The following is a 27,142-nucleotide window of genomic DNA, read 5'->3' as shown; positions in this document are numbered from 1 at the left end:
ATGTGGGCCCCTGCCTCCGGCCCCTGCCCTCCTCCTCACCTGCTGCTGGCTCTGCTGTTGGGACTCACAGGTGAGCATTGCCTTGAGGGAGAGTCCTCTTTCCCTGCCTCCTCAACCACTCCCTGTCCCTGGGCATTTAGGGCCTCCATGTAAACACAGGTGTGCAACCCGCACCCTCCACAGAAGCCAAGGACTGAGTCTCATCTGAGCTTGAAGTCAGGGATCTGAGCATTTCCTCTGGGGATCCTTCACTTGTAGCTGGTTACCACCAGCATCCAAAGAATCAATGTTTCAATGGGTCACAATGACAGCTTTGTGTATGTTCATTGCTCTAATCCTCACAACATCCGTGCCTGACAGCTATGACTGTACTCCTGATTGCAGATAGGGAGGCAGAGAGAGTAACCATCCCAGAGTCACCTACTTAAGTCCCTGGAGCAGCTCAAGTTCATGTCCAGCCCACTCAGCTCCACAGTTCATCTTGTTAACCATGTTATGCTGCCTGGCTCCTCAGTGGAGGCCAAGTGCAGAAACATCAGAAACACAGAGAGGCAAACAGTAGAAGAGCCATCACGCATCACACGCAGAGGTCTCCAGAGTTCCACTGTGCTGCGTGTACTCACAAACCCTTGCTAATGATGTGCTGCATGTTTTCAAGATGCCAAATTGTTACTGAAGTTTAACATGTACTATAATTTCACTTAATCCTCAAAAAAAAATCTCTATACTAGCATGGTGGGCCACACTGTACATATAAAGGGAATGTTCTTACCTCTGTGTGTGTGTGCATGTACATGCATGCATAGGAATGGGCATAGGGAAAGGTACACACATGCATGTGCACACATATATGGGATTTTTGAAAACGTTTTGCTTTTTCTCCTCATAATGCAGCCAGTCTATGTGAAATGCACATTAGAACGATGTTTGGATCCCTGTCTCTGAACTACTCACCCTCTTCTTTAATTCTCTAAACCTACCTCTCACCCCTCACCAAGCTCTTAAATCAAAAACAAACTTCTCTCTTGGTAAAATGAGTAGAACCTTGTGCATTACAACCTTGGAAATGCCTCCATGCTGGATTCAAGTGGCAGAGGAAAGAAGGGGACACAAATTCAGAGACTCCTGCCTGTGTGAACTGCATCTGTAATTATTTCCATTTTCATATCACGATCCCAATTATCTGGTGTCCACTGATGCCGCCGTGCCTCAGGAAATCTCATGAGTGATAACTTTCTAAATTCCTGAGCATTCACCATGTGCCGCACACATACCTGGAAATGCCTATGTCCATTATGTCACGTGATCTTTGTATCCAAGGTAGACATTCTTGTTACCCCTACCTTGCAGATAAGAAAAGAAGGCACAGAAAGGGCCAAGGTCACTGAGTATAAGTGGGAAGGTAGGATTGGAACCTAGGCAGTCTGATTCTAGATCTCACAGGTCTAACCATTGCTCTTTTCAAACCCTATGACCCCACGTCGATCCCATGACATTTCTGCAGATCTTCCAATCACTGTGGAGGAGGGGGTGGTGTGGTGAGGAGCATTTGTGGTTCACTTCTCTCAAGTGCTTCTGTATTCTGGGTATATACAAGTGTTTGTTTCCTCCAAGTCATCTATGTGGGAAACTCAACTTCTGATATAATGTTCTGAGAAATTCTCCACTGAAAATAGACTTCATGGTCTCCAAAAGGGACCACATTGGGCAATTCACACATTATACAAATATTAACTATATACCTACTAGGCGACAAGAACAGTTATATTAACATAGGGCATGTTGATGAATAAAAGAAACAAAGTAGTTGACCTTGTAGAAGTTGTATCATAGTGGATGAAAGGACAGGAAACAATAGACACAATAAATCAGTAAATAACAGAGGTACAGAGAGTAATGAACATTAGGGAAAAAACATGACAGTACAGCTGGATACGACAATGGGAGAAGTGCTAGGGTGGGATGTATTTAAACAGGTACCCTGGAGCAAAGATTGCTAGAAGGCGGTGGAGTGAGCTATGTGATTTTCTGGGGGAAGAGCCTTCCTGAACAGCATTGGGAACAGCATGAGAGCAGAATCCTCTTGCTCTGTTCAAGGATTCGGGTTTTTATTCTGAATGAAATGGTAGCTATTGCAAGGTTTTGAAGATAGAAATGACACAATCTGACAGGAGTTTCATTCTAGCATTTGGTTGAGAAGCATAGAGAGAAGTAGCTAGAGCCCTCAGTGCTCAGTGCTTCCATGTGAACAAGGTAAACTGGTTTGCGGCAAGACAGCAGCCAGGAGAGAAAGGGGAAAGAGGTCAGACTGTGGGTGCCTGCAGTAGGGGAGTCTTTAGCCATTAGCATAGGAATTGAGGTGGGAAAAAAAGGCACCCAAGGGTCGGGACCATAAGCACCTGGGAAAATAAAGGTGCCTCCGCTGAGATGCGCAAGGATATGTGGGAAACTGAGTTCAGTTTAGGACATGTTAGCTGTGAGAGGTTTACTTCTAGCTAAGAAAAAGTTCGAACGGTGTTTGTACATACATAGCATAGCTGAGAGGCAAGGCGTGGGCCAAAAATAGAAAGAGAAGGAATATAGATACACAAATGGTAGAATTTTCACCTTTCCTTGGCTCCTCGTGACCACCTGATCCTCTTCCCTTCCATACTCCCTCCATGTCTCCCTCCATGGTACGTTCCTGTTTCTTCCCATTTTCGTCCTAGCAGTGCAGCATCCTGACCCCAGTCTTTTCCAGACTTGAAACCAAAGTATGTATTGTTCTTGGCACACCCAGGACCTGCCTGTAATACCTTCCCTCCTTAGGAGGCATGTTTGGTTGCAAATACCGCTAAGTGCATGGGTTTTATCAGCTCACACACTGCAAGGGTGAACCACAAATTTCCTTCCTGAAGAGTAGCTAAGAAATGGAAAAGAACACTGGGTGTATGTGGGATGCACCAGCAGCCTGCTTCTCTGATTTCTGTCCCTGCCTGGTTTTGAGGACACTTCACGTAAGAAGGAAAGAGTTTCTGTTTCTCCATGTCTCCAGAGACTGACTAGTCATCAAAGCAGGAAATCCAGCTGCGAAGTCAAACCTGCTCTGTGCCACATCACTGAGCCTCTCTGTGTCTTTGTTTCCTTGATTGTGATGGGGTGTCCGGTTACAGGCTCGTGGGGAGGGCCGCTCCTGGTGTGCACTCAGGCAGGGAGCTGTTGTGCATAAACACGTGAGGAGATGTGCAGGATCACGGCAGGATGAGTAGACGACTGCTCTGTTTTCCCTCCAGGTGTGGCAGGTGAGGCGGGGCTGCAGGTGATCCAGCCTGACAAGTCAGTGTCTGTCACAGTCGGACAGACAGCCACTCTGCGCTGCACCGTGACCTCCATGATCCCCACAGGGCCCGTTCAATGGTTCAAGGGGACAGGGCCAGGCCGGGAGTTAATCTTCAGTTTCAAAGGAGGCCACTTGCCCCGAGTAACAGAGGTTTCTGACCGCACAAGGAGAAGCAACACGGACTTTTCCATCCGCATCAGTAACATCACCCCAACAGACACCGGAACCTACTACTGTGTGAAGTTCCAGAAAAGGATCCTTGATGATGTGGATTATAAGTCTGGACCAGGCACTCTGGTCACTGTGAGCAGTGAGTGTGGTCTGAGTCTCCTTTGTCCCCTGGTTGTGACAAGTCAATAAGAATGCCCTCCATTGTCTGAACAACATCTAAGAATCAGGCCTTGGGGTGGGTGTCCCCGACATCAACCCCTTCCTCGGATCGGGGAAGTGGAGGCCTGGAGAGGTCCTGATGCTTGTTCAAGGGCCCTGATAAATGGTGGGAAAGTCTTGAACCCCCGTCGGTGGATCCACAGTTCTCGCCTTTTCCAATCCTGACCAGTCCTCTGGTTCCAGGGATGAGGGACTACACTCCGAGTGACTTGTACAGTCACATGACCCAATCTTACTTCTGCCTCCAGAGAGTGTCCCCTCCAAGTGGCTGACTCTTCTCTACTCAACACTTACTGAGCACCTGCTGTGTGCAGGCTCTAGTCTGCGTGCTGAGAAAACAGGGAACAAAACAGGGAAGGGCTCCTTTCTCATGAAGCTCACATTCCCTTCCCTTCCTGTGGAAAAATGCACCCAGGGCAGGGAGGTGGGATATGTCTTTCTTTCAACGTAGAAGAATCAGAGTGAGAAGAGGTATAAACTCACTGTTTACACTGAGATCCCAGGATGGAGAAGATGCCAGAGACTGGGCATTTGTTGTGGGTCTGTCCAAAAAGCATCATGCAATTCAGGGACTGACTCCCATAAGAGCACTGAGTCTCGCCTCAGCTCCTGGACATAGGCATGCGGGTGGTTTTATCCTGATTGTGCAGGTGTTACAGGAGTTCCCAGTGGTATGTCCCTTGCCAGGGAACCAGTGCTAGTACGTGGCTCTACCACCGGGTAGATCTGTTCTTCCTGGGAGAGCTCTCCCTCCTCTTACCCAAGCTGCCCACACAGGGAATGCCCTGGTTGAGAATGAATGAAGCTGGAGGGACCATCTCAGCCCATTTACAGATGAGGACACTGAAGCTCAGCAGATCTGGCCTGAGCAGGGAAGTGAGCCACAGCCTGACTCACAGCCCTGCTCTCTGCACACTCACTGTGCTGGCCAAAGTGGGAGAAAGTGCCAACCCTCTCCTTGAAACTCTTGTAAATCTTGTATGGTTCTCTTTTTCAGCAGTAAACATTAAGAAAACACGGGAAGAGGTGGGCTTGCTTTACACCCCCAGATCAGACAAGTATGCAAACATCTCGTGAAGTGTCGAGCCTGTTCCTGGAGAACACCGCATCTCACGTGTAAGAGCATCCAGAGCCTTTCCCCTGTTGGGTTGTGTTTCTCCTTCACTGAGCAGCCTGGGGCACCAGCCTGGACAGAGTAGAGGGACCCCCAAAATCCCAGCAACACCAGGCGCCCCATTCCTGGCTCTGCCCACTAAGAATGACTGGGAGGCACATCCTGGAGGGTGTTTGGCTCGTGAGCGAGATTTCACATTCTAGACTCAGCTGTTGGGACCCCACATCTTCCCTTTTCTTGTTGTCGAGTCACCATGTCTGGACACCCAGAGGGACCCCTCCTCATAACCGCTAGTAGTGAGAATGTCAGATGCAAAAGGAAGGTGTATGTCACTGTAGGGCTGGAGAAGGTGGGACATTTATTCTGTTGTGGATGAAACAGCTGGAGGTCGCAGGAAGTCCCCTGGGATGCAATAAGGAGTGAGGAGCAGCCCTGTTGTGCTCGGACCAAAGTAGCTTGGCTCCTTGGTGATGGAGAGACAGAGACCACCCAGGGGGAGTTTCCTCACAAAGTTGTCTTTATTTTACAGGTAAGGGATCACAGGGAGTAATTTCCGAAGCCATGATACTGAACAGGGCCAAGCACATATATTAGGGCTGGAGACGAATATTCAGAGGGGAATTTTAACACTATAATGAGACTGAGGTTACTGTCAGCCACTTTCTTTAAAGATTTTATTTATTTATTTGACAGACAGATCACAAGTAGGCAGAGAGGCAGGCAGAGAGAGAAGGGAGGAAGCAGGCTCCCTGCTGAGCAGAGAGCCCGATGCGGGGCTCGATCCCAGGACGCCGGGATCATGACCTGAGCCGAAGGCAGCGGCTTTAACCCACTGAGCCACCCAGGCGCCCCACTGTCAGCCACTTTCTGATTCATCTGCTCTTTTCCATCTGAGTTTCCACTGATAAATTTCAAGCACAACTGCTTCCATTCCCTTACTTGCCCCTTCCTGCAATCCTGGAAAAGAGAAATGCCTCCTGTCCCATGTCAGAGAGGAGCCACACTGTGCACCAGCCATGCCTGGGGTCAGCTGGTCAGCCTGGTTCCAGCTTTCTTGGGGGTTCCCTGTCCCCTGCACGGACTGCTGCACACGCTCTGTGACCTCAGTGAGGTTTGCAGGGAGGCAGCTAGGAACGGTTGATGCCAATAGTCAGACCCATCAGAAACATCCTTCCTGTGCCCAGATTGGTGGGAAGTCACCTGGCAGAGAAGAGAAGGGGCAACTTGAACTCAAGCCTGGAACTGCATCCGGCCCTGACTTCAAGTCAGAGTTCAGTTCTGGAAGCTCAGGCCTTCTCTGTGGCAGTAGGAGAGGACAACACCCTCCACACACTCTCAGAAGGGCAGCAGGTTTTCCACAGCGCCTCACACATATCCTGAGCGCTAATGACCGCAGTCATGCTCACTGTTCACAAATGCTCCTCTTGTAGCCAAACCCTCTCCCACTGTGGTGTTGGGCCCGCGGCCAGGGCCTCGCCGGAGCAGACAGTGAACTTCACCTGCAAGTCCCACGGCTTCTACCCGAGAAACATCACCTTGAGATGGTTCAGAAACGGGAATGAGCTGGCAGCCCCCCAGACCAGCGTGGACCCAGAGGGAGACAGAATGTCCTACAGCATCTCCAGCACAACCAGGCTGGTGCTGGCCCCGGGGGACGTTCGCACCCAGGTCATCCGAGAGGTGACCCACGTGACCCTGCAGGGGGGCCTTCCTCTTCGTGGGACTGCCAACCTGTCTGGGGTCCTCCAAGGTAGAAGCCCCTCCCCCCCAGTCCCAGCCCAGGTCTGGCCCCCAAGTCTCTGAGCCTGCCCCTCCCCCACTCCCTGCCCCAGGCCCTCCGTTCCCAGGACGGCCCCCTGGCAGACCCTCCAGGTCACCTGCACCTAGATGTGCCGTCACCTCCTACTATTTCCATGGCCACTGCAGGGTGAACACCTACCATGTACCAAGCACTGCGGCTCAGTAGTTTCCTTTACTTTACAGTAGCAATTCCAATTATTGAGCACCTGCTATGCTCTAGGCCACTGTGTGCTTGGTGGGGTCATTTGTTTTCCTACAGTTATTCTATTCCAACTGTATGCATGGGGATGAGAATCTTGATTTCAGTCAGTCTTAGCCTATGAAAAGCCATCAAACATTGAGCACCTACTGTGTGTTGGGTACTATGCTTAGGGATTTCATTCATATGCAAAGACTCAGTGTTTGAGCACCAGCTGCATGCCTAGCTCTGTTCTGGGTGATTTCCTTGCTGTGTGGGGGGAGATAAGTTCTCGAGCCCCTCCCCCTGTGTTCTGTCTGTTCCGTGAGGTGAGAGCTTCTGCCCTGTGCTGTTTCAGTTCTGCCCACCTTGGAAGTTTCCCAGCAGCCCCTGTCAGGGGACCAGGTGAAGGTCACTTGCCAAGTGAAGAAGTTCTAACCCCAGTGCCTCCAGCTGTCCTGGTTGGAGAATGGCAACATGCCCGGTACAGAAAAGGCCTTAAGGGCCTCAAACCTCATAGAGAACAAGTATGGGACCTTTAACTGGACCAGCTGACTCCTGGTGAACTCATCTGCCCACAGGGAAGACATGGTGTTCACCTGCCTGGTGCAGCATGACGGGCAGCCCACGGTCACCAGAAACCATACCCTTGTGGTCTCAGCCCACCAGAAGGACCAGGAAACCCATAAAACCCAGGGTGAAGCCTCAGTGATCCTGTTTCTTGCATCCTGCTCCCTGTTCCTTCACCTGACAATAATTAAGTCACCATGTCTGTCCAGCCACCCCTCCCTCTGTTCGTTCCCACCTAGCATGGTCTCTATCCCTTCTATGCTTTTCCATCATCACCACGGAAAATGTCGGCACTTGGCATTCTGAAATTCCAGAAGGGACCCTGAGGACCTCGAGTTTTGAATCTTGACGAGGGCCCCGGGTGACCGTTTGTGGTCACGCCTGGGGTCTCCTCTCTCCCTTTATTTGTGACAGCAGACCACCAATAGTCATGATCGCTCACAGCACATCTACTTTATGCCAATTCCAACTCATTTCTGATCTACTTTCCTGATTAACCAACCCTGTGACCTGGAATTTTACAGAAGGGACTCAGGGAGCAGTGAGGGACAGATGGCGAACATTTCCTGCCCGTAGGCCGGCTGAGGAGCTAAACTAGTCAAGGGAAACCTGAGTCCCTGAAGACAGACCAGCAACCTGTACAAACAAAAAAGAGGATTAATTATAGCAGGGGGGCATTGTTCCAAAGAACTACGGTGTCCCCTTTCTACAACTAAAACATTCCTTATTTCTCTCTCATGTAACATCAGGGGAGGTCAAGCCAGTTTTCCAGGAGTCTTTGTTCCAGAAGATCTTGCAAAGGCCCATGTTCCTTCTAATGTGCCCAATGACAGTGTCCTCTTGCCTGGGTCAATACTGGGCCACTGAGTGTTCATGTCACTGCTGGCCAGGAGACTAGAGATAGGAAGGGGAAAAGGAACAATTTCCCTTAAAACTAGAGTTATGCAGATGTTGCTTAATTGTGTCCACTAATGACTTAGTCACGGATCCACATCCAGCTCCAAAAGGAATCCACACTTGTGTGGTCATGTGATTAATGACATGGTTCTTTCTATAAAACCAATACTATTACACTCTTAGTAAAATTAGCAATAATTCCTAGATTCATCTAAAATGGAGTATATATTCCAATTTTCCGTAGCTTCTTCTATTAACTTTATTTTGTGGACCTAACTTGGTTTTAATTCACCTGTAAATGCTTTAAACAATTTGCCTGTGAAATACCTGAGTCTCCATGATTCTTTTTTTTTAAATATTTTATTTATTTATTTCACAGAAAGAGAGAGAGAGAGAGAGAGAGAGATCACCAGTGGGCAGAGAGGGAGGCAGAGAAAGAGGGGGAAGCAGGCTCCCTACTGAGCAGAGAGCCCAATGCAGGCCTTGATCCCTGGATCCTGAGATCATGACCTGACCCTAAGGCAGAGGCTTAACCTACTGAGCCACCCAGGCACCCAATTCCTTTTTTTCTCTGAAAAGAATCTGAATAGCTAGGGCTGTACAAATTCTTCATTTCACATTGGATGTTTGTGGTAGGTTGTGCTTTTGAGAAATTTGGTCTTTTTCTCTAAGTTGTCAAATTTCTGCACATAGAGCTTCACATAGTATTACCTAGTAATCCTTTTTTTAAATTTTTTTTTAAATTTTTTATTTCTTTTCAGCGTAACAGTATTCATTGTTTTTGCACCACACCCAGTGCTCCATGCAATCCATGCCCTCCCTAATACCCACCACCTGGTTCCCCCAACCTCTCACCCCCCCCACCCCTTCTAAACCCTCAGGTTGTTTTTCAGAGTCCATAGTCTCTCATGGTTCACCTCCCCTTCCAATTTCCCTCAACTCCCTTCTCCTCTCCATCTCCCCTTGTCCTCCATGTTATTTGTTATGCTCCACAAATAAGTGAAACTATATGATAATTGACTCTCTCTGTTTGAGTTATTTCACTCAGCATAATCTCTTCCAGTCCCAACCATGTTGCTACAAAAGTTGGGTATTCATCCTTTCTGATGGAGGCATAATACTCCATAGTATATATGGACCACATCTTCCTTATCCATTCATCTGTTGAAGGGCATCTTGGTTCTTTCCACAGTTTGGCGACCGTGGCCATTGCTGCTATAAACATTGGGGTACAGATGGCCCTTCTTTTCACTACATCTGTATCTTTGGGGTAAATACCCAGTAGTGCAATAGCAGGGTCATAGGGAAGCCCTATTTTTAATTTCCTGAGGAATCTCCACACTGTTCTCCAAAGTGGCTGCACCAGTTTGCATTCCCACCAACAATGTAAGAGGGTTCCCCTTTCTCCACATCCGCTCCAACACACGTTGTTTCCTGTCTTGCTAATTTTGGCCATTCTAACTGGTGTAAGGTGGTATCTCAATGTGGTTTTGATTTGAATCTCCCTGATGGCTAGTGATGATGAACATTTTTTCATGTGTCTGGTAGCCATTTGTATGTCTTCATTGGAGAAGTGTCTGTTCATATCTTCTGCCCATTTTTTAATATGATTTTGTATTTCTTGATGTCAGTCTCCAGGGACTGGCTTGTCACTAAGGCAGGGAAATCAAACTGCAAAGTCTTGCCCTTGCAGCTGAATGATTGCCTGAAGGTGACTCGTGTCCCTTCAATGCGTAACTCATTGTCTAGATATAGAACTACCCACAATTCTTTTCAGAACACGAGTTTGAAGCTTCCTGGTACCCTTGCTTGGTTGCTCTCATGGTTCTATCTGCCCATTCAAGGGCAGGTTTCTCAAATCTACCACCCCCTAGAACAATACATTTTCTCTTTTCCCTTGAGCCATTTAGTCCACTCGAAGGCTCTACATGGGCCCATCACCTTCTTTGAGTACATAATTCTTACTGTGTAAAACATACGTAGTGTAAAATCTACTGTTTCAACCATTTTTATGGTTACAATACAGTGGCCTTAAGTACATTCACATTGTTGTGAAACCAGAACCACTGTACATTTCAGGGATTTTTTTCAACCCTAAGCAGTATCCTAAGCAGATACTCTGCACACATTAAACAAGAATTCCCCATTCCTTCTTCCCACCACGGCCACTGGTAATCTCTATTCTAGTTGTTGTATTTTTTAAGATTTTATTTATTTATTTGAGAGACAAAGAGCATAAGCAGGGGACAGAGGCAGAGGGAAAGGGATAAGCAGTCTCCTCGCTGAGCAGGAAGCAAGACATGGGGCTCCATCCCAGGACCCTAGGATAGGAACTGAATGGAAGGCAGACGCTTAACCAATTGAGCCACCCAGGTGCCCTAGTCTACTTTTCTCTATCTATGGATTTGTCTCTTCTAGGCACTTCATATAAGTGGAATCATATTATCTGTCCTTTTGTGTCTGGCTTTTTTCACTTAGGATATTTTTTTAGGTTCATTCACATTATAGAACATATCAGATTGTCATTGCTTATTAAGGCTAAATAATATTCCATTGCATATATCTATATACAACAGTTTGTTTATCCATTTATCTACTGATAGAAATGAATTTTTTTCTGTTATTTAGTTATCATGGATAATGCTGCTATGAACATTGATGTACAATTATCTCAGTACCTTCTTATAATTTGGGGCATATTTAAGAATAGAATTGTTGAATCATATGGTAAATTATATATAATTAAATTTTAAAGAAAATATCCCTGTTTCCACAGTGGTCACGTCATTTTATATTCCTACCAACAATGTCCAAGAATTTCAATTTATCCACAACTTACTCAACACTTATTTTCTTTTTTTTTTAATTAAATTTTTTATTTATTTTCAGCGTAACAGTATTCATTGTTTTTTCACCACACCCAGTGCTCCATGCAATCTGTGCCCTCCCTAATACCCACCACCTGGTTCCCCCACCCTCCCACCCCGCCCCTTCAAAACCCTCAGGTTGTTTTTCAGAGTCCATAGTCTCTCATGGTTCACCTCCCCTTCCAATTTCCCTCAACTCCCTTCTCCTCTCCATCTACCCTTGTCCTCTATATTATTTGTTATGCTCCACCAATAAGTGAAACCATATGATACTTGACTTTCTCTGTTTGACTTATTTCACTCAGCATAATCTCTTCCAGTCCTGTCCATGTTGCTACAAAAGTTGGGTATTCGTCCTTTCTGATGGAGGCATAATACTCCATAGTGTATATGGACCACATCTTCCTTATCCATTCATCCGTTGAAGGGCATCTTGGTTCTTTCCACAGTTTGGCGACCGTGGCCATTGCTGCTATAAACATTGGGGTACAGATGGCCCTTCTTTTCACTACATCTGTATCTTTGGGGTAAATACCCAGCAGTGCAATTGCAGGGTCATAGGGAAGATCTATTTTTAATTTCCTGAGGAATCTCCACACTGTTCTCCAAAGTGGCTGCACCAGTTTGCATTATTTTCTGATTTGTTTTTGTATTTTGCTTTTGACAAAGCCATTCTAAGGGATGAAGGGGTATCTCATTGTGGTTCTAATTTTCATTTTCCTAATGAGTAGAGATGTTCAATATATTTTCATGTACTTTTTCACTATTTGAATACCTTCTTTGGACAAATGTTTACTCTAGTCCTTGGTCCATTTTTTAATTGGGCCTTTTGTTATTTTCTTGTTGAATTGTAGGAGTTCTTTTTATATGCTGGTTAATAATCCTTTATGAGACATATGATTTGCAAATATTTTCTCCCATTCTCTGAGTTGCCTTTTCACTTTTGTTATTGCCCTCTTCTGCACAAAAGTCTTTAATTTTGATGAAGTCCGATTTCTATATTTTTATTTTGTTATGTATGCTCTTGGTGTGATGTCCAAGAAGTCTTTGTCAAATCCAGTATCATGAGTTTTGTCTACACTTATTTTCCTCAGAATTTTATAGTTTAACTTTTACATTTAGGTCCCTTCATCCAATTTGAGTTCATGTTTCTTTTTTTTTTTTTTTTTTTTTTTTTAGTTTTTTTTTTAATTTTTTATTTATTTTCAGCGTAACAGTATTCATTGTTTTTTCACCACACCCAGTGCTCCATGCAATCTGTGCCCTCCCTAATACCCACCACCTGGTTCCCCCACCCTCCCACCCCGCCCCTTCAAAACCCTCAGGTTGTTTTTCAGAGTCCATAGTCTCTCATGGTTCACCTCCCCTTCCAATTTCCCTCAACTCCCTTCTCCTCTCCATCTCCCCTTGTCCTCTATATTATTTGTTATGCTCCACCAATAAGTGAAACCATATGATATTTGACTTTCTCTGTTTGACTTATTTCACTCAGCATAATCTCTTCCAGTCCTGTCCATGTTGCTACAAAAGCTGGGTATTCGTCCTTTCTGATGGAGGCATAATACTCCATAGTGTATATGGACCACATCTTCCTTATCCATTCATCCGTTGAAGGGCATCTTGGTTCTTTCCACAGTTTGGCGACCGTGGCCATTGCTGCTATAAACATTGGGGTACAGATGGCCCTTCTTTTCACTACATCTGTATCTTTGGGGTAAATACCCAGCAGTGCAATTGCAGGGTCATAGGGAAGCTCTATTTTTAATTTCCTGAGGAATCTCCACACTGTTCTCCAAAGTGGCTGCACCAGTTTGCATTCCCACCAACAGTGTAAGAGGGTTCCCCTTTCTCCACATCCTCTCCAACACACGTTGTTTCCTGTCTTGCTAATTTTGGCCATCCTAACTGGTGTAAGGTGGTATCTCAATGTGGTTTTGATTTGAATCTCCCTGATGGCTAGTGATGATGAATATAAAGTGAGGGTTCAACTTTATTCTTTGCATGTAGATATTCAGTTTTCCCAGCACTTTATGTTGAAAAGACTGTTCTTCCTCCCGCCCCCATTGAAAGGTATTAGTAAGCACCTTTGTTGAAAATCTTTTGATCTTATATTTGAGGGTTTATTGCTAGGCTCTCTTATTCTATTCCATTGCTCTATATCTCTATTTTATTGTCATTTCACAGTATTGATTATTATACTCGGTAGTAGGTTTTCAAATCAAGAAGCGTGAATTCTCCAAATATGTTCTTTCCAAGATTGTTTGGTGATTTGGGGTCCCTTGAGATTGCATATGAATTTTAAAGTGGACTTTTCTATTTATTTTTTAAAAATGCCCTGGGTATTTTGGAAGTGCTTGCAATGAATGTGTAGGTTGCTTTAGGTAGCATTGACAAGTCAACAATATAAAATCTTCCAATCACTAATGGGGGATGTTTTTCCATTTATTTATGTCTTCTTTCATTTCTTTCAGTAATGTTTTGCACTTTCTAGTGTACAAGTCTTTCATTTCCATGAAGAAATTTACTCCTAAGTGCTTTATACTTTTTTATGTTAGTGTAAGTGGAATTGCTTGCTGAATTTCCTTTTTGAGTTGTTCATCACTACTGTGTAGAAATGAATCTGATTTTGACTGTTGATTTTATATAACACAAACTAACTGAATTTATTACTAACTCTAACAGTTTACTTTTATGTGTGAAATCTTTAGGATTGCTACCCATGAAATCATGTCATGTGCAAAGAGAGATAGTTTTATTTATTCCTTTGCAACTTGAGTGCTATTTATTTATTTTTCTTGACTATTGCATTTTCTAGACTTTCCAGTATTGTGTTGAATAGAAGTGGTCAAAGTGGGCATCCTTGACTTGTTCCTGATCTTAGAGAAAAAACCTTCAGACTTTCATCATCAAGGATGAGGTAGTTCTAGTTTTTTCATATGACTTTCTCATTTTGTGTAAGTTTCCATCTTTTCCTAGTTTATTGTTTTTAATCATGAAAAATGTTGACTTTTGTCAAGTGATTTTTCTGCATCAAATGAGATGACCATGGTAATTTTTTTCTTCGTTCTATAAATGTGTCCTATTACCCTATCTGGTTTTCTTATGTTGAATATTCTTGCATTCCAGGAAGAAATCCCACTTGATTATTGTGTATAATTCTTTTAATATGCTGTGGAGTTTGGTTAGCTGATGTTTTGTTGAACATTTTTGCATCAGTATTCAGATAAGATACTGGTGTGAAGTTTTCTTGTAGTTTCTTTGTTGCCTGTGGTATCTTTGCTGGTATTCTTGGTATTCTTTGCTGCCCTGGAATGCATCTCAGAAAGACTCGAAATGACCTAGGAGTCTTCCTAACTTTTTAATTTTTTGGAGTAGTTTGGAGAGGATTAGTGTTAGTTTTTCTTTAAAAGTTTGGCAGGGTGATACCGAATGACTCAGTCATTCAGATATCCTCAGTTGAGGATCTGATTCTTGATTTTGGCTGATCTCAGGGTTGTGGAATTGAACCCCAAGTCAGGTTCCATGCTCAGCACAGAGTTAGCTTTCCCTCTCCCTCTGCTTTCACCCCCCGAACTCCCTCTCTCTTTCTGTCTCTCTAAAATAAATAAATGAAGTTTTTTTTAAAAACTGAAAGTTTTAAGAATTCACCAGTAAAGCTACATAGTCCTGGACTTTCCTTTGTTGGGAAATTTTTTATTATTGATTCAATGATCTTACCAGTTATATTCTATTCATATTTTCTGTCTTTATGATTCAGTCTTCACAAATTGTGTGTGTGTAGAAATTTGTCCATTTAATCTAGGTTATTTGATTTATTGGTGTGCAATTTTTGAGGTACTCTTTTAGAATCCCCTTTATTGCTATATAAATGGCTAGTAATGTCTTTCTCTTGTTTCTGATATTAGTTAATGAAGTCTTCTCTCTCTGTCTTTTTTTTTTCTGTTAGTCAATCTAGCTAAAGTTTTGTGAATCATATTGTTTTTTCTGAAGAACTATTCTTGGGCTTTTTTATAATCTCTGTTGTTTTTCTATTAACATTTTATTTCACTCTGTACTAGTCTTTATTTCCTTCATTCTGCTAGCTTTGGGATTGGGATTTATTATTTATTTATTTATTTATTTTCTCTTCTTTGTCTGATTTCTTAATGTGTATGGTTGTTAATAGATTTGTGATCTTTCTTTAATGTAGGCATTACAGCTATAAATTTAACTCTAGCACTGCTTTCACCACAGACTGCAGATTTGGGCATGTTGTGTTTCCATTTTCATTCAAATCAGTATGTTCTCTAATTTCCCCTGTGATTCTTTCTTGGGCCTTTTGATATTTTTAAGAGTGTGCTGTTTTATGTCAATATATTTGAGAATATTCAATTTATTCTTCTGTTATTGATTTCTAGTTTAATTTCACAAACTCCTTCACTAGTTCACTTCTTCAATATTTCTTCTTAGAGATTCCAGTAAGTTACCTGCTCAATCAGCCTCTGTGATAATGGCCTAGACAAAGGATTTGTTTGTTTGTTTGTTTGTTTTACAGTAACTGGTTTCTGTAATGTCTAGGGAGACATCCAGTCAATGAAACAATGCCCCCCCCCAAGAGGTCCATATCCTAATACCCAGAACCTTGGAACAGTCTTCTCTTACACGACAAAAGAGATTTTGCAAAAATGGCTGACTTAAGACTCTTGACCTAAAGATTATCCTAGATTATCAAAGTGGTCTCAATATGTTCACAAGGATCCTTATAAGAAGGAGGCAGGAAAGTCAAAGTTAGAAAAGGATAAGTGATAATAGAGGTGAGAATTTGGAGTGATGGGAAGATGGGAACCATGAGAAAAGGAATGTCAGTAGCTTCTAGAATTTGGAAAGGCAAGGGACAGACCTCCAGAGGAAATGCTGCTTGGCTGACCCTTGGTCTTAGTCTAGCAACAGCAATTTTGGATTCCTGATCCAGAATTATAAAACAGTACATTTACACAGTTTTCAGACATTACATTTATAATAATTTGCTATAGCAGCATTTAGAAGCTGATATAATATGATTGCAGTTTGTGGGGGGGGAGCCACGGGGATTTGAAACTCTCTTTTACTGCTCATTTAAACTACCTGTTCATTTTTTGTCAAAAGCTCTGTCATCACTGTCACTCAACTATCCAGACCAATCAACAGACTCCAGCATGGGCACATGCATGTGGAAGAAGGAAGTTGATCCACAGAGGTTCCTGAAGTTAAATGCACAGCCCAGAAAACACATCCCTTCCTTTAGCTCACACACAGTGGTCTAAAGAAGTCTCATGGTCCCACTGAATACAAGGGTCCAGAAAGAGCAACACTCCATGAGACCAGAAAGTGGACAACCAGAAACATTTGGTGAAGCATGACAGTTTCAGAGAGGGGCTCCAACTCCAATCAGGGCACCCCAACCTGTGGTGTGTGACATCACTGAGTCTCTATGTCTTATTTCCTCATTTGTGATAGAGTTTCATCTTACAGGCTTGTGGTGAGGGCTACACGCCACGTACATCTCAAGGTCCGCTCACAGTGTACACTCAGTCAATGAGCTGTTGTGGATCAACACTTGAGAAAACACACAGGATCACATAAGGATGAGTAAATGACTGCTCTGTTCTCCATCCAGGTGTGGCCGGTGAGGCAGAGCTGCAGGTAATCCAGCCTGAGAAGTTAGTGTCTATCACAGCCAGACATACAGCCACTGTGCACTGCACCATGACTTCCCTGCTCCCCTTGGGGAAGGTTGAGTGGTTCAGGGGGACAGAGCCAGGCCGGGAGTTAATCTTCAGTTTCAAAGGAGGCCACTTCCCCTGAGTGACAAATATTTCAGACGCCACAAGGAGAAACAATACGGACTTTTCCAACCGCATCAGTAACATCACCCCAGCAGACACCGGAACTTACTACTGTGTGAAGTTCCAGAAAGGGTACCCTGATGTAGAGATTAAGTCAGGACCAGGCACTCAGGTCACCGTGAGCAGTGAGTATAACATGGGCCTCTGCCATCCCTTGATTGTGACAATAGGTCAATAAGATTGTCTGACAACTAACAATCAGGCATTGTGGTGAGTGCCCCTGACTTCAGCCCCTTCCACGGATCAGGGAAGCTGAGGCCTGGAGAGGTCATGCTATTTGCTCAAGGCCACATGGCTGGAAATGGTAGGAAAATCTACATCTCTTATCTACAGACTCCATAGCTCCCTTTTCCAATCCTGACCAGCCCTCTGGTTCCAGGGATGAGAGACTGAGAGTCTGAGGGGCTTTCCCAGTCATAAGGCCCAAGCTCACCCTGTCTCCAGAGAGCACTCCCTCCCAAGTGGCAGGCTTCTCTGCACTCAGCACTTACTGAGCACCTGCTGTGCTGACTTTGTTTCAGATGCCCTGGAGCAGCAGGGAACAAAACAGGCAAAGTCTCCTCTATCATGAGGCTTACACTCCCTTCCCTTCCAGTATGGACATATGCACCCAGGGTAGGGAGGTGGGACAATGACTTGCTTTCTTTCAGCTTCAGCAAAATCACAGTGAGAAGAGGCACAGGCTCACTGTCTCCTCTGACAACCCCGGCAGGGGAAGATGCCAGAGGCTGGGCATTTGTTGTGGGTCTGTCCAGAAAAGCTTCATGCAATTCAGGGACTGACTTCATAGTGACTGAGTCTCCCCACACCCCCTGGACTTGGGCAGGTGGCTTTATTATGACGGTGCAGACATTATAGGACTTCCCAGTCATACGTCCCTTGCCTGGGCACCAGCACTAGCACCGGGCAGATCTGTTCCTCCTGGAAGAGCACTCCTTCCTCTTCCCCAAGCTGCCCACCCAGGTGGCGCCCTGGTTGAGAATGGGTAAAGACAGAGGGGAAAGGGCAGGTGGCAGGCCAACCCCATGTCTTCATTGTGGCAGGTACTCCTCTTACCAGAGGTAACAAGGAGGACCCATCTCTGCCCTTTTCCAGATGAGGACACTGAGGCTCAGGGGACCTGACCTAAGCAGGCACAGGAGCCAAGACTGAACCCAAGCATCGGGACTCACAGCCCTGTTCTCTGCACACTCACTGTGCTGGTCAAAGTAGGAGAAAGTTCGGACCTTCTCCTTGAAAATCTTTTGTTGTCTTTTTCAGTAGTAAGCATTTTAAAAAGTTATGAGAGAGGGTGTTACTTTGCACCACCAGATCAGACAGATACACAAACATCTCATGAAGTGTGGAGTCTGTTCCTGGAGACACGTCTTCTCACATTTAAGACCATCCCCAGTTGTGTGAATTTGCTCCTTCACTGAGCAGCCTGGGGCAATGACCTGGACAGAACAGAGGGGCTGGAGAGTGCCAGCCTCACAGGGCACCCCATTCCTGGCTCTGCAGAATGAAGGTGCAGGGGAGGCGCTTTCCTGGAGGATGTTTCAGCTCCATGAGCAAGAGTTCATGTTCTAAACTCAGCTTTGGGAACCCACATCTTCCCTCTGTTGTTAAATAGTTACCAGGTCTGGACACCCAGAGGGACTTCTCTCCCCATAACCACTTGCAGTGGAGAATCTCCAAGGGAAGAGGTGGGGGACGGTCACTGTTGGGCTCAAGAGGGTGGCACTCTTGCTCTTTTGTGGAAGAGAAGGCTGGAGGCCACAGAAGTCCCCCTGGGATGCAATGAGGGGTAAGGAGCAGCCCCTTTGTACCTGAACCAAAGTAGGTTAGCTCCTTGGTGAGGGAGAGACAGAGACCACCCAGGGGGAGTTTCCTCACAAAGTTGTCTTTATTTGTGCAGGTAAGATGTTGGGGAATAATTTCCAAACCTTTGACCCCAAACAGGGGCAAGAAGGCTAACACTTATGAGGGTTTTGGATGAATATTCAGAAGGGGATCTTAATGTTATAATGAGGCTGGGGTTACTGTCAGCCACCTTCTGAGTTATCTCCTCCTTTCGATATGCGTTTTCAGTGATAAATTCCAAACAAAACTGCTAGCATTCCTTTACTTGCCCCTCCCTGCAACCCAGGAAGGAGAAATGCTTGGTATCCCATTTCACGGAGGGGGAGCCGGGCTGTGACCCGGCCACACCTGCAGTCAGCTGGCCAGCCTGGTTCTGGCTTCCATGGGGGTCCAGCTCTGCCCCTGTTTCCCTGCACGGACTGTTGCACACGCTCTCTGACTTCAGTGAGGTTTGCAGGGAGGCAGATAGGAACAGTTGATGCCAACAGTCAGACCCATTAGAAACGTCCTTCCTGTGCCCAGATTGGTGGGAAGTCGCCTGGCAGAGAAGAGAGAGGGGGACTTGAACTCAGGTCTGGAACTGCACCTGGGCCCTGCCCCTGACTCAGAGTTCAGCTCTGGAACCTCAGGGCCTCCTCTGTGCGAGGAGGAAAGGACACCGCACTCCGCACGCTATCAGAGGGTGGCGGGTTCTCCACAGCGACTCACATGTATCCTGAGCGCTGATGACCACAGTCATGCTTACTGTTCACAACTGCTCTTCTTATAGCCAAACCCTCTCTCCCTGCGGTGTCGGGCCCGGTGGTCAGGGCCTTGCCGGGACAGACACCTGCAAGTCCCACGGCTTCTCCCCCAGAAACATCACCCTGAGATGGTTCAGAAACGGAAATGAGCTGGCAGCCTCCCAGACCAGCGTGGACCCAGAGGGAGACAGAACGTCCTACAGCATCTCCAGCACAACCAGGCTGATGCTGGCCCTGGGGGATGTTTGCTCCCAGGTCATCTGTGAGGTGACCCACATGACCCTGCAAGGGGGCCCTCCTCTTGGTGGGACTGCCACCCCGTCTGAGGTCCTCCGAGGTAGATGCCCCTCCCCCCCAGCCCCAGCCCAGGTCTGGCCCCCAAGTCTCTGAGCCTGCTCCTCCCCCACTCCCTGCCCCAAGCCCTCCATTCTCTGGAGTCTGACCCCTGGCAGACCCTCCAGGTCACCTGAACCTAGATGTGTTGTCACCTCCTACTGTTTCCATGGCCGCTGCGGGGTGAACACCTACCATGTACCAAGCACTGCACTCGGTAGTTTCCTTTACTTTACAGTAGCAATTCCAATTATTGAGCACCTGCTGTACTCCACACCACCATATGCTTGGTGAGGTCATTTGTTTTGCTACAGTTATTCTATTCCAACTGTATGCGTGGGGCTGAGTATCTTGATCTCACTCATTCTTAGCTTATCAGGAGCCATCAATCCTTGAGCACCTACTGTGTGCTGGACACTGTGCTGAGGGATTTCATTCATATGCAAAGACTACCCTCAGTGTTTGAGCACCAGCTGTATACCTAGCCCTGTTCTGGGTGACTCCCTTGCTGTGTGGGGGGAGCTAAGTTCCCCTCCCCGTGGTCCATCTGTTCCATAAGGTGAGAGCTTCTGCCCTGTGCTGTTTCAGTTCCACCCACCTTGGTGGTTTCCCAGCAATGCATTGCAGAGGACCAGGTAAAGGTCACCTGCCAAGCAAAGAAGTTCTACCCTCAGCGCCTACAACTGACCTGGCTGGAGAATGGAAACATGTCCAGAACAGAAACAGCCTTAAGCATCATAGAGAACAAGGATGGGACCTTTAACTGGATGAGCTGGCTCCTGGTCAATTTCTCTGCCCACACAGAAGAGATGGTGCTCACGTGCAAGGTGAAGCACGATGGCCAGTGGGTGGTCAGCAAAAGCCATATGCTGGAGACTTCTGCCCACCGAAAAGACCAGTGCACAGATGGAAACTCTGGTGAGCCTTGTGCCACGTGATATGGCATTTAAATTTTACCCTTTATTATGTGAAAAGTAGTAATTCATGCTTATAATAGAATAATCCAGAAGTCTATAGATACAAACTAAAATTTTGGTGTGAGCTTCCTTCACCCAAAACCCACACTCCAAGATGATCAATAGTAAGACTTGGTACTTATATTTATAGATCTTTTGACATAAATATGCATTAGAGAAAGAAAGAAGAGAGGGAGGGAGATGATCTTATTGTTAGGGTCCTGCCTCCTGCTTCTTCACCTGACAGTGATTACATCACCAGGCCAGACCAGCCACCCCCCTCCTCTTGTTCTTTCTTACCTAGTTGTGGTTTTTATCTCTTGTAGACATTTTCATCATCATGGCAGCAAATATCTCTTAAAACTAGAAGTATGCAAAAGTTGCATCATTGTGTCCACTGATGACTTAGTCACCCATGCACATCCAGCTGCAAATGGAGTCCATAATTGTGTGGCCATGTGATTAATGACATTGATTTTTCCACAAAATCAATACAATTATACATTTCATAAAATTAACAATAATTCCCTCATGGACTATGGAATAAATGGCATATATATTCAGAGTTCCCAAAACTTCTACAATAACTTTATTTTGTTCACCTGACTTGGTTTTCATTCATCTGTAAACACTTGAAAGAATTTTCCGATGAAACACCTGCGACTCCACAGGTTTTTTTGTTGATCTGAAAAGAATCTGAATGGCTACTCAAATTCTTCACTTCATATTGGATGCTCATGGCAAGCTGTGCTTTTGAGGAATTTGGTCCATTTCTTTTCTTTGGTCCAAATTTCTGCCCATAGAGTTGCTCATGATATTACCTTGCTATCCTGGATGTTTGTAAGATCTGTAGTGATATCCCATTTCATTCTTCATATGGGAAATGCGTCATTTCTCATAGTGTTTGTTGGTGGAAATGCTAAAAGTATTTCGATTTTGCCAGTCTTTTCAAAGAATCCACTTTTGTTTCAGTGATTTTCTCCATTGCTTTTCTTTTCTATTTTATTGCTTTTTCTTCTCTTTTTTCCCCCTTCTGCTTATTTTGTTCCTCCACATTTCTTGAAATGAGAACTGAGATTATTGAGTCTAGATTTTTCTTTGTTCGAATGACACACCTGGGCCTCCTTCTGTGCCTGGGGACACGGGAATATGGAGCCAGGATGCCTGGTGCTGTGTTCCTCCTCCAGTTCACAGATATCTAGCCCACCTGGCTTCCTCTTCCACCTTTCAGAGTCCTCCTCTGCTTGAATTATATGATTTCCAGGGATCAGGCTTACACTGAATTAGGAGAGCGGGAAGAGATGAGTACACACCATCTTGTCTGGATCAGCTAGGGTTTGTTTTTAGTCTTTGGTTGTGCACTGGGGCTCAAGCTATGGCCATTATGTCTGGTGTTTCCAGTGTGCCTGTACTAGTAACCTTGCTAATGTCTTAAGGCTGGAAATGGATACGAGGATTGTCTGGGTTGGTAGGCTAGAGTCAAGAGTAAGATGTCTATGTGACACTGCTGCACCAAGATGCCACCTCCCCTGGGCATCCCAAGACTCCAGCCACTGCCATCCTGGGTCTATAGGGGTGTGGTATAATGAAGTACATCTTTTTGTTCATGTTTATGATATTGAGGTTATTTCACAATACTTCTAGCTTAATGGACTTCCCTTCTCTCAGTATAGCGTGACCACATATGTTACTGGGCCTCGAGATTGGTTGGTTGGCTTGGACAGTGGGGGAGAGGTTCCAAGTCCTGTGATCTTTCTGGTTCTTCTTTCAGGACCCCAAGTTTGCCATCCCCATTTTTTCTTTGTCTCTTCACCACTCTATTTTGAAACAGCACCTCTTCCTTCCTTTTTACCTTCCCCCCAAAGTAATGCATTTTAAATTGTGCCTGACCCTTTTATTCACATCTATCCTTTTAAAATGTCCATGCCTCCCTGTATTGGGTTTTTATTTTTGCTATAATAATTAGCACACACTTAGTAGCTTAAAACAATACACATTCATTATCTCCCATTTCTAGAGGCGGAAAGTCTAAAACAGGATGGCAGAACTGCATTCCTTCTGGGGGCACTGGGAGAGAGTCTGTGTCCTTATTGTTCCAACTCCTAGAAGCAGCCCCACTCCTCTGCCAAGGCCTCCGGATGCATGACCTCTGCTGTGGTCATCACGCCTCTTGCTCCCATTCTCCTGCCTCCCTCCTTCACTTGTAAGTGTCTCTGTGATTAAGTTGCCTTCAATTCCCATAGTCCAAGATAATGATTCACTCAAGACCCTAGCTAATTACCACACAGTCCCCCTTTCAGTGTAAGATACCATATTTACAGACTCTGGGGGTTCTGCGTCAACCCTCTTGGGTCAGGCGTACTTTGAAATCCCTTCCTACGATCTGTGTCATGACCACGGGACACATTTCCAATATTTTCTAATTTAAGCTGGATTTAATATTGCTGTTGGGATTCTCAGACTCCTTGGCTACCTGCCCTTGTCTGTTTCTCCTGCCCTTTCCTGTGGCTGATGAAGGTGGAAGGGCAATGGCATAGGAAACTGTGCATTTGAATTTTATGATTTTTCTCTTAAGTCTCCAAGAAATTTCACAGTTTGGGCATTGCTCTCCAAGGACTACTGAGAACCAGTTTTCCATGGAATTTACTGTCCTTTTATTGTTTTTTCTTTAAGAGGTTATATTCCAAGATGAGTAACTAAGCTGTTGCCTTGTCTTCACCAGCCAAATAGTGCCTTGTGGGCTTTGAATGCCTTGGCCCCAATGTCCCTATCCCACAATTCAGTATCTCTCTCTCTCTCATATTTCCCATCACAGCCCTATTTTGACAGAACAGGTGCACTGTAGCTGAGAATTCAATCCTCTCTGTAGCACTGATGCTTTTATGATTATGTTGGACCCAATTATGTCCTCAAGCTTTTTCTGCCCTTCAGCTCTAGGAGTTAAGAGTCTACAGTGTTGCCTGGAAGTCCTCTGACATTCACGAAGAACTTTTCATGTGTGATCAACTGGTCTTCACATTGTATTGTCTTCCTGCAAAGGACTGATGCCCAGCAATAGCCACCCAACCAGTTCTTATAATGATCGACTCATTTCCAGATTGCCAGAGTACACCCCTCCTCTGCTTATACCAGCCCAGGTCACCACAGTGAGGTTCCAGCCAGGGCAAACTGGGACTTATCCTGCTCTACCGCTCATCAGGACTGGGGACTTCTTGTCCAGCCAGCTGGTAGGGACCCATGTCTAACTGTGCTCATTAGAGCTGCCAATCCAGACCCCTCCCAGATAAACTCTGCCTGCCAGCTGCCCTGGGAAGCAGACTCTAAGATGATATGAGAAGAGAGAAAGTTCACTGTGGAGTGCTGCCAATCCACGTTTGCGAGAAAGGGAAGGAGGCAGGACTGGCAAAGGGAGATGTTAAAAATAATGCAGTACACAGCAAGACTCAGCCTCAGACAGAAAGCTGGCATGCTGGATGCTCTTTTTGAGTGTATTAAATGGAGAGGATTGGCTAAGTCTCTGTATCCCCACTTCCTCCAGTCCTCTGTAAGAGACTGCCCTCTAGAAGCAGTTACAAACATGGACAATACAGCCCTTTCAACAGAGAAAAAGTCCAGCACCCCCAACCCCTAGCTGAGACCTGCCATCTTCTTAACATGCCAGGGGCAAATATGGTGAGCTCTCTGCTCCTTCCTTTAAAATTATTCCACATATTTCAAAAATCATTTCAATTTCTTTGTGTAAATATAAAAAAAACCAGTCATTGTAAAAAGGCAAAGAATCTGAAACTGTCTTTACAGATCCAACCTCTGTGTCTAACAGAAAGACATCAACTGACAGTGGCATTGGAGTCCAGGTGGGCTGGATGGTGTTTGAAACTTTCCTGAGCACTAGACCCCATTCCCTTGCCTCCCCAGGGTATTGTCCAGCCAGCAGGTTTCCTGAGGTCAGGTCAGCCTGAGGACTCTCTCCTCACCTCTGTACATGGGAGTTGTCAAATCGTGTGCATGGAGCAAAGCAGGGCAGCCTTGCCCCTCACTGACCGTGACATCTGTTCTCACTCCACGTGAGGCCAGGCAGACATTTGTCCCTATGGCCCAGAGAGTTTGGCTTTGTCCTGGTCCTAAGACAAGGTTTCAGAGTCATCCTGCAGGCCAGCAGTGAGGGGTTTTCCTGGGTCTGAACCACCTCATCTGTCCACCGTTCGTAAACTGTGAGCCTGTTGGCTCATCAGAAAGAGGTTCTATGACCTGCCCTACTGGGTGTGAGGACCAATTCAGTAAACCAAACTTACATGTTCCTGAGTGCTCGTTCTCCCCACCTTTGCCCTCAAGAGGGACACCTGGCAGTGAGGAAAGAGTGAGTGAGATGAAGTTCTTACCCCAAATTCTGCCTTGAGTCTGATCATAGGGGAGGATATTAATGACCTCCAGAACATTAATAAGTTTGAGTCACCTTGAATGATGTAAATGGAGGTCCCTGGGAATAGAACCTAGATGCCTACCCTGATGGTGCCTCCTGTTCCTTCATTTCCAGACCCAGAGCTGTCTACTCTACTCCTGGTGGCTCTCACCCTGGGCCCAAAGCTGCTGCTGCTCATCACTGTCTCTGCTATCTATGCCCACAGGAAGTGAGGGCCTGACTATAAGTTGTGGGACAGGGAGGGCAAGCAAATTTCAGTCCCAGAGGAGCCAGGTCAGGAAGGGGGGCACCCCACAGGTCACAGAGGGTCAGCACCACCTGGAGTAAAGAGTAGGTAGTACACCTCTCTCCACACCCTCAGGAATCTCTGGGATCTCTCTGAGAAGTGTCCAGCTCCCAAGAAGTATGTGGGGGCCTGTAGGAGATGGGTGGCATCAAAGACTGTCAGAAAATGCACACAGAGTCCTAGGGCTTCTGGGAAGGAAGTGGATGGAGAGGCTGAATAAGAGGCAGCTGGGTGGGAAGAACTCTTGGAGACCATCTTTAAATTATTTGAGTAAGGACTCCACATCTAATAGAATGCTGACAGGTGCCAGATGGCTACTCTGAGGATGGTTCCTGCCTGACCCTCTGTGGGACAGACAAGAGTGTATGGGGAAGGGGGATCAGGACTTACGGAGGAAGGCTGAGGTGGCAGAGTCCTACATCATGTTGCCAGTCCTCTCAAAACAGATGTCCCAGGAAGAAAATAGCACCGATGACATAGGAGACACATGGGGAACTTTTCTAGAATGATGAACAGATAATTAACTGTGAACATGGGTCCCAAAGCTCCTTCCTTCCTCCTCTACTACATGCCACCCTCAGTCTCTGCTGCCTCCTTCCTTCCCTGAGGGGCCCAACTTATAACAAGGAACAACTAGAAGCTTCCACAACTCTGCCCAAATGCCTTGCTTCCCCAGAGACCCACCTGCCCACAGTTCCTGCTGCTCCTTCTCACAATCATTGGTGCCCCCATTGGTGGATATATGGACCACATCTTCTTTATCCATTCATTTGTTGAAGGGTATCTCAGCTCCTTCCACTGTTTGACTATTGTGGACATTGCTGTTATGAACATTGGGGTGCCTGTGGTCCTTCCTTTCACTACATCTGTATCTCTGGAGTAAATACCCAGGAGTGCAGTTGCTGGGTCATAGGGTAGCTCTATTTTTAACTTTTTGAGGACCCTCCATACTGTTTTCCAAAGTGGACTTACCAACTTGCATTCCCACCAACAGTGTAAGAGGGTCCCCCTTTCTCCACATCCTCTCCAACATTTGTTGTTATAAAGACACATCAAGAGTAGTTTGCACAGTACTTGGCCTTCTGATCGCATGGTTGACCATATAGAGCCAGCTTCTGAATTACCTCACTCCAGTCTCGAATGGATCAGCTTCCAAAATTCCATCCCTTACACTTTCAATGTCGTGAAAACTTCACATCATTATTTTGAATATTTGCTGGCATCATTACCTCTGGGACATTTTCACCCTTTGCCTCCCTCCCCCAACCACCACCACCACCTCAGTGACCTTGTAAGTTTGCCTTCACTCTGGCTGCATATCCACACTCTGAGGACCAGCACCCCTGTCACCATTCCCCTGGTAGCTATGCCTTCATGAGCCTCACTCGCATTCAATTTGAACTTCACCTAAAGTCCTATCTCTTCTCATTTCTCCATCACACTTTCAGCTTTGTGCCAATTCCCTTTGGCCACTATTCACTTTTGTACAATGTCACCAGGGTTCCTCACTGGAAGACCAGGAGACAACACAACCACCTACATTGCTATCTGTGGTAAAGTGAG

General features: G+C 45.7%; 1 pseudogene across 1 annotated transcript; it reads left to right on the top strand.

Annotated features, from left to right (window-relative positions):
- Positions 1 to 25,505, top strand: LOC308349064 (immunoglobulin mu heavy chain-like; annotated as a pseudogene). Its single transcript has 8 exons — positions 1 to 70; positions 3,273 to 3,629; positions 6,254 to 6,573; positions 7,160 to 7,498; positions 16,771 to 17,124; positions 19,611 to 19,921; positions 20,506 to 20,835; positions 25,414 to 25,505. The product of its transcript is annotated as an immunoglobulin mu heavy chain-like (transcript).
- The last annotated feature ends 1,637 nt before the right edge of the window (positions 25,506 to 27,142 follow it).

Source organism: Martes martes (assembly GCF_963455335.1).
Source record: "Martes martes genome assembly, chromosome: 9".
NCBI lineage: Eukaryota > Metazoa > Chordata > Mammalia > Carnivora > Mustelidae > Martes > Martes martes.
This window is presented reverse-complemented; position numbering and strand designations above follow the sequence as displayed.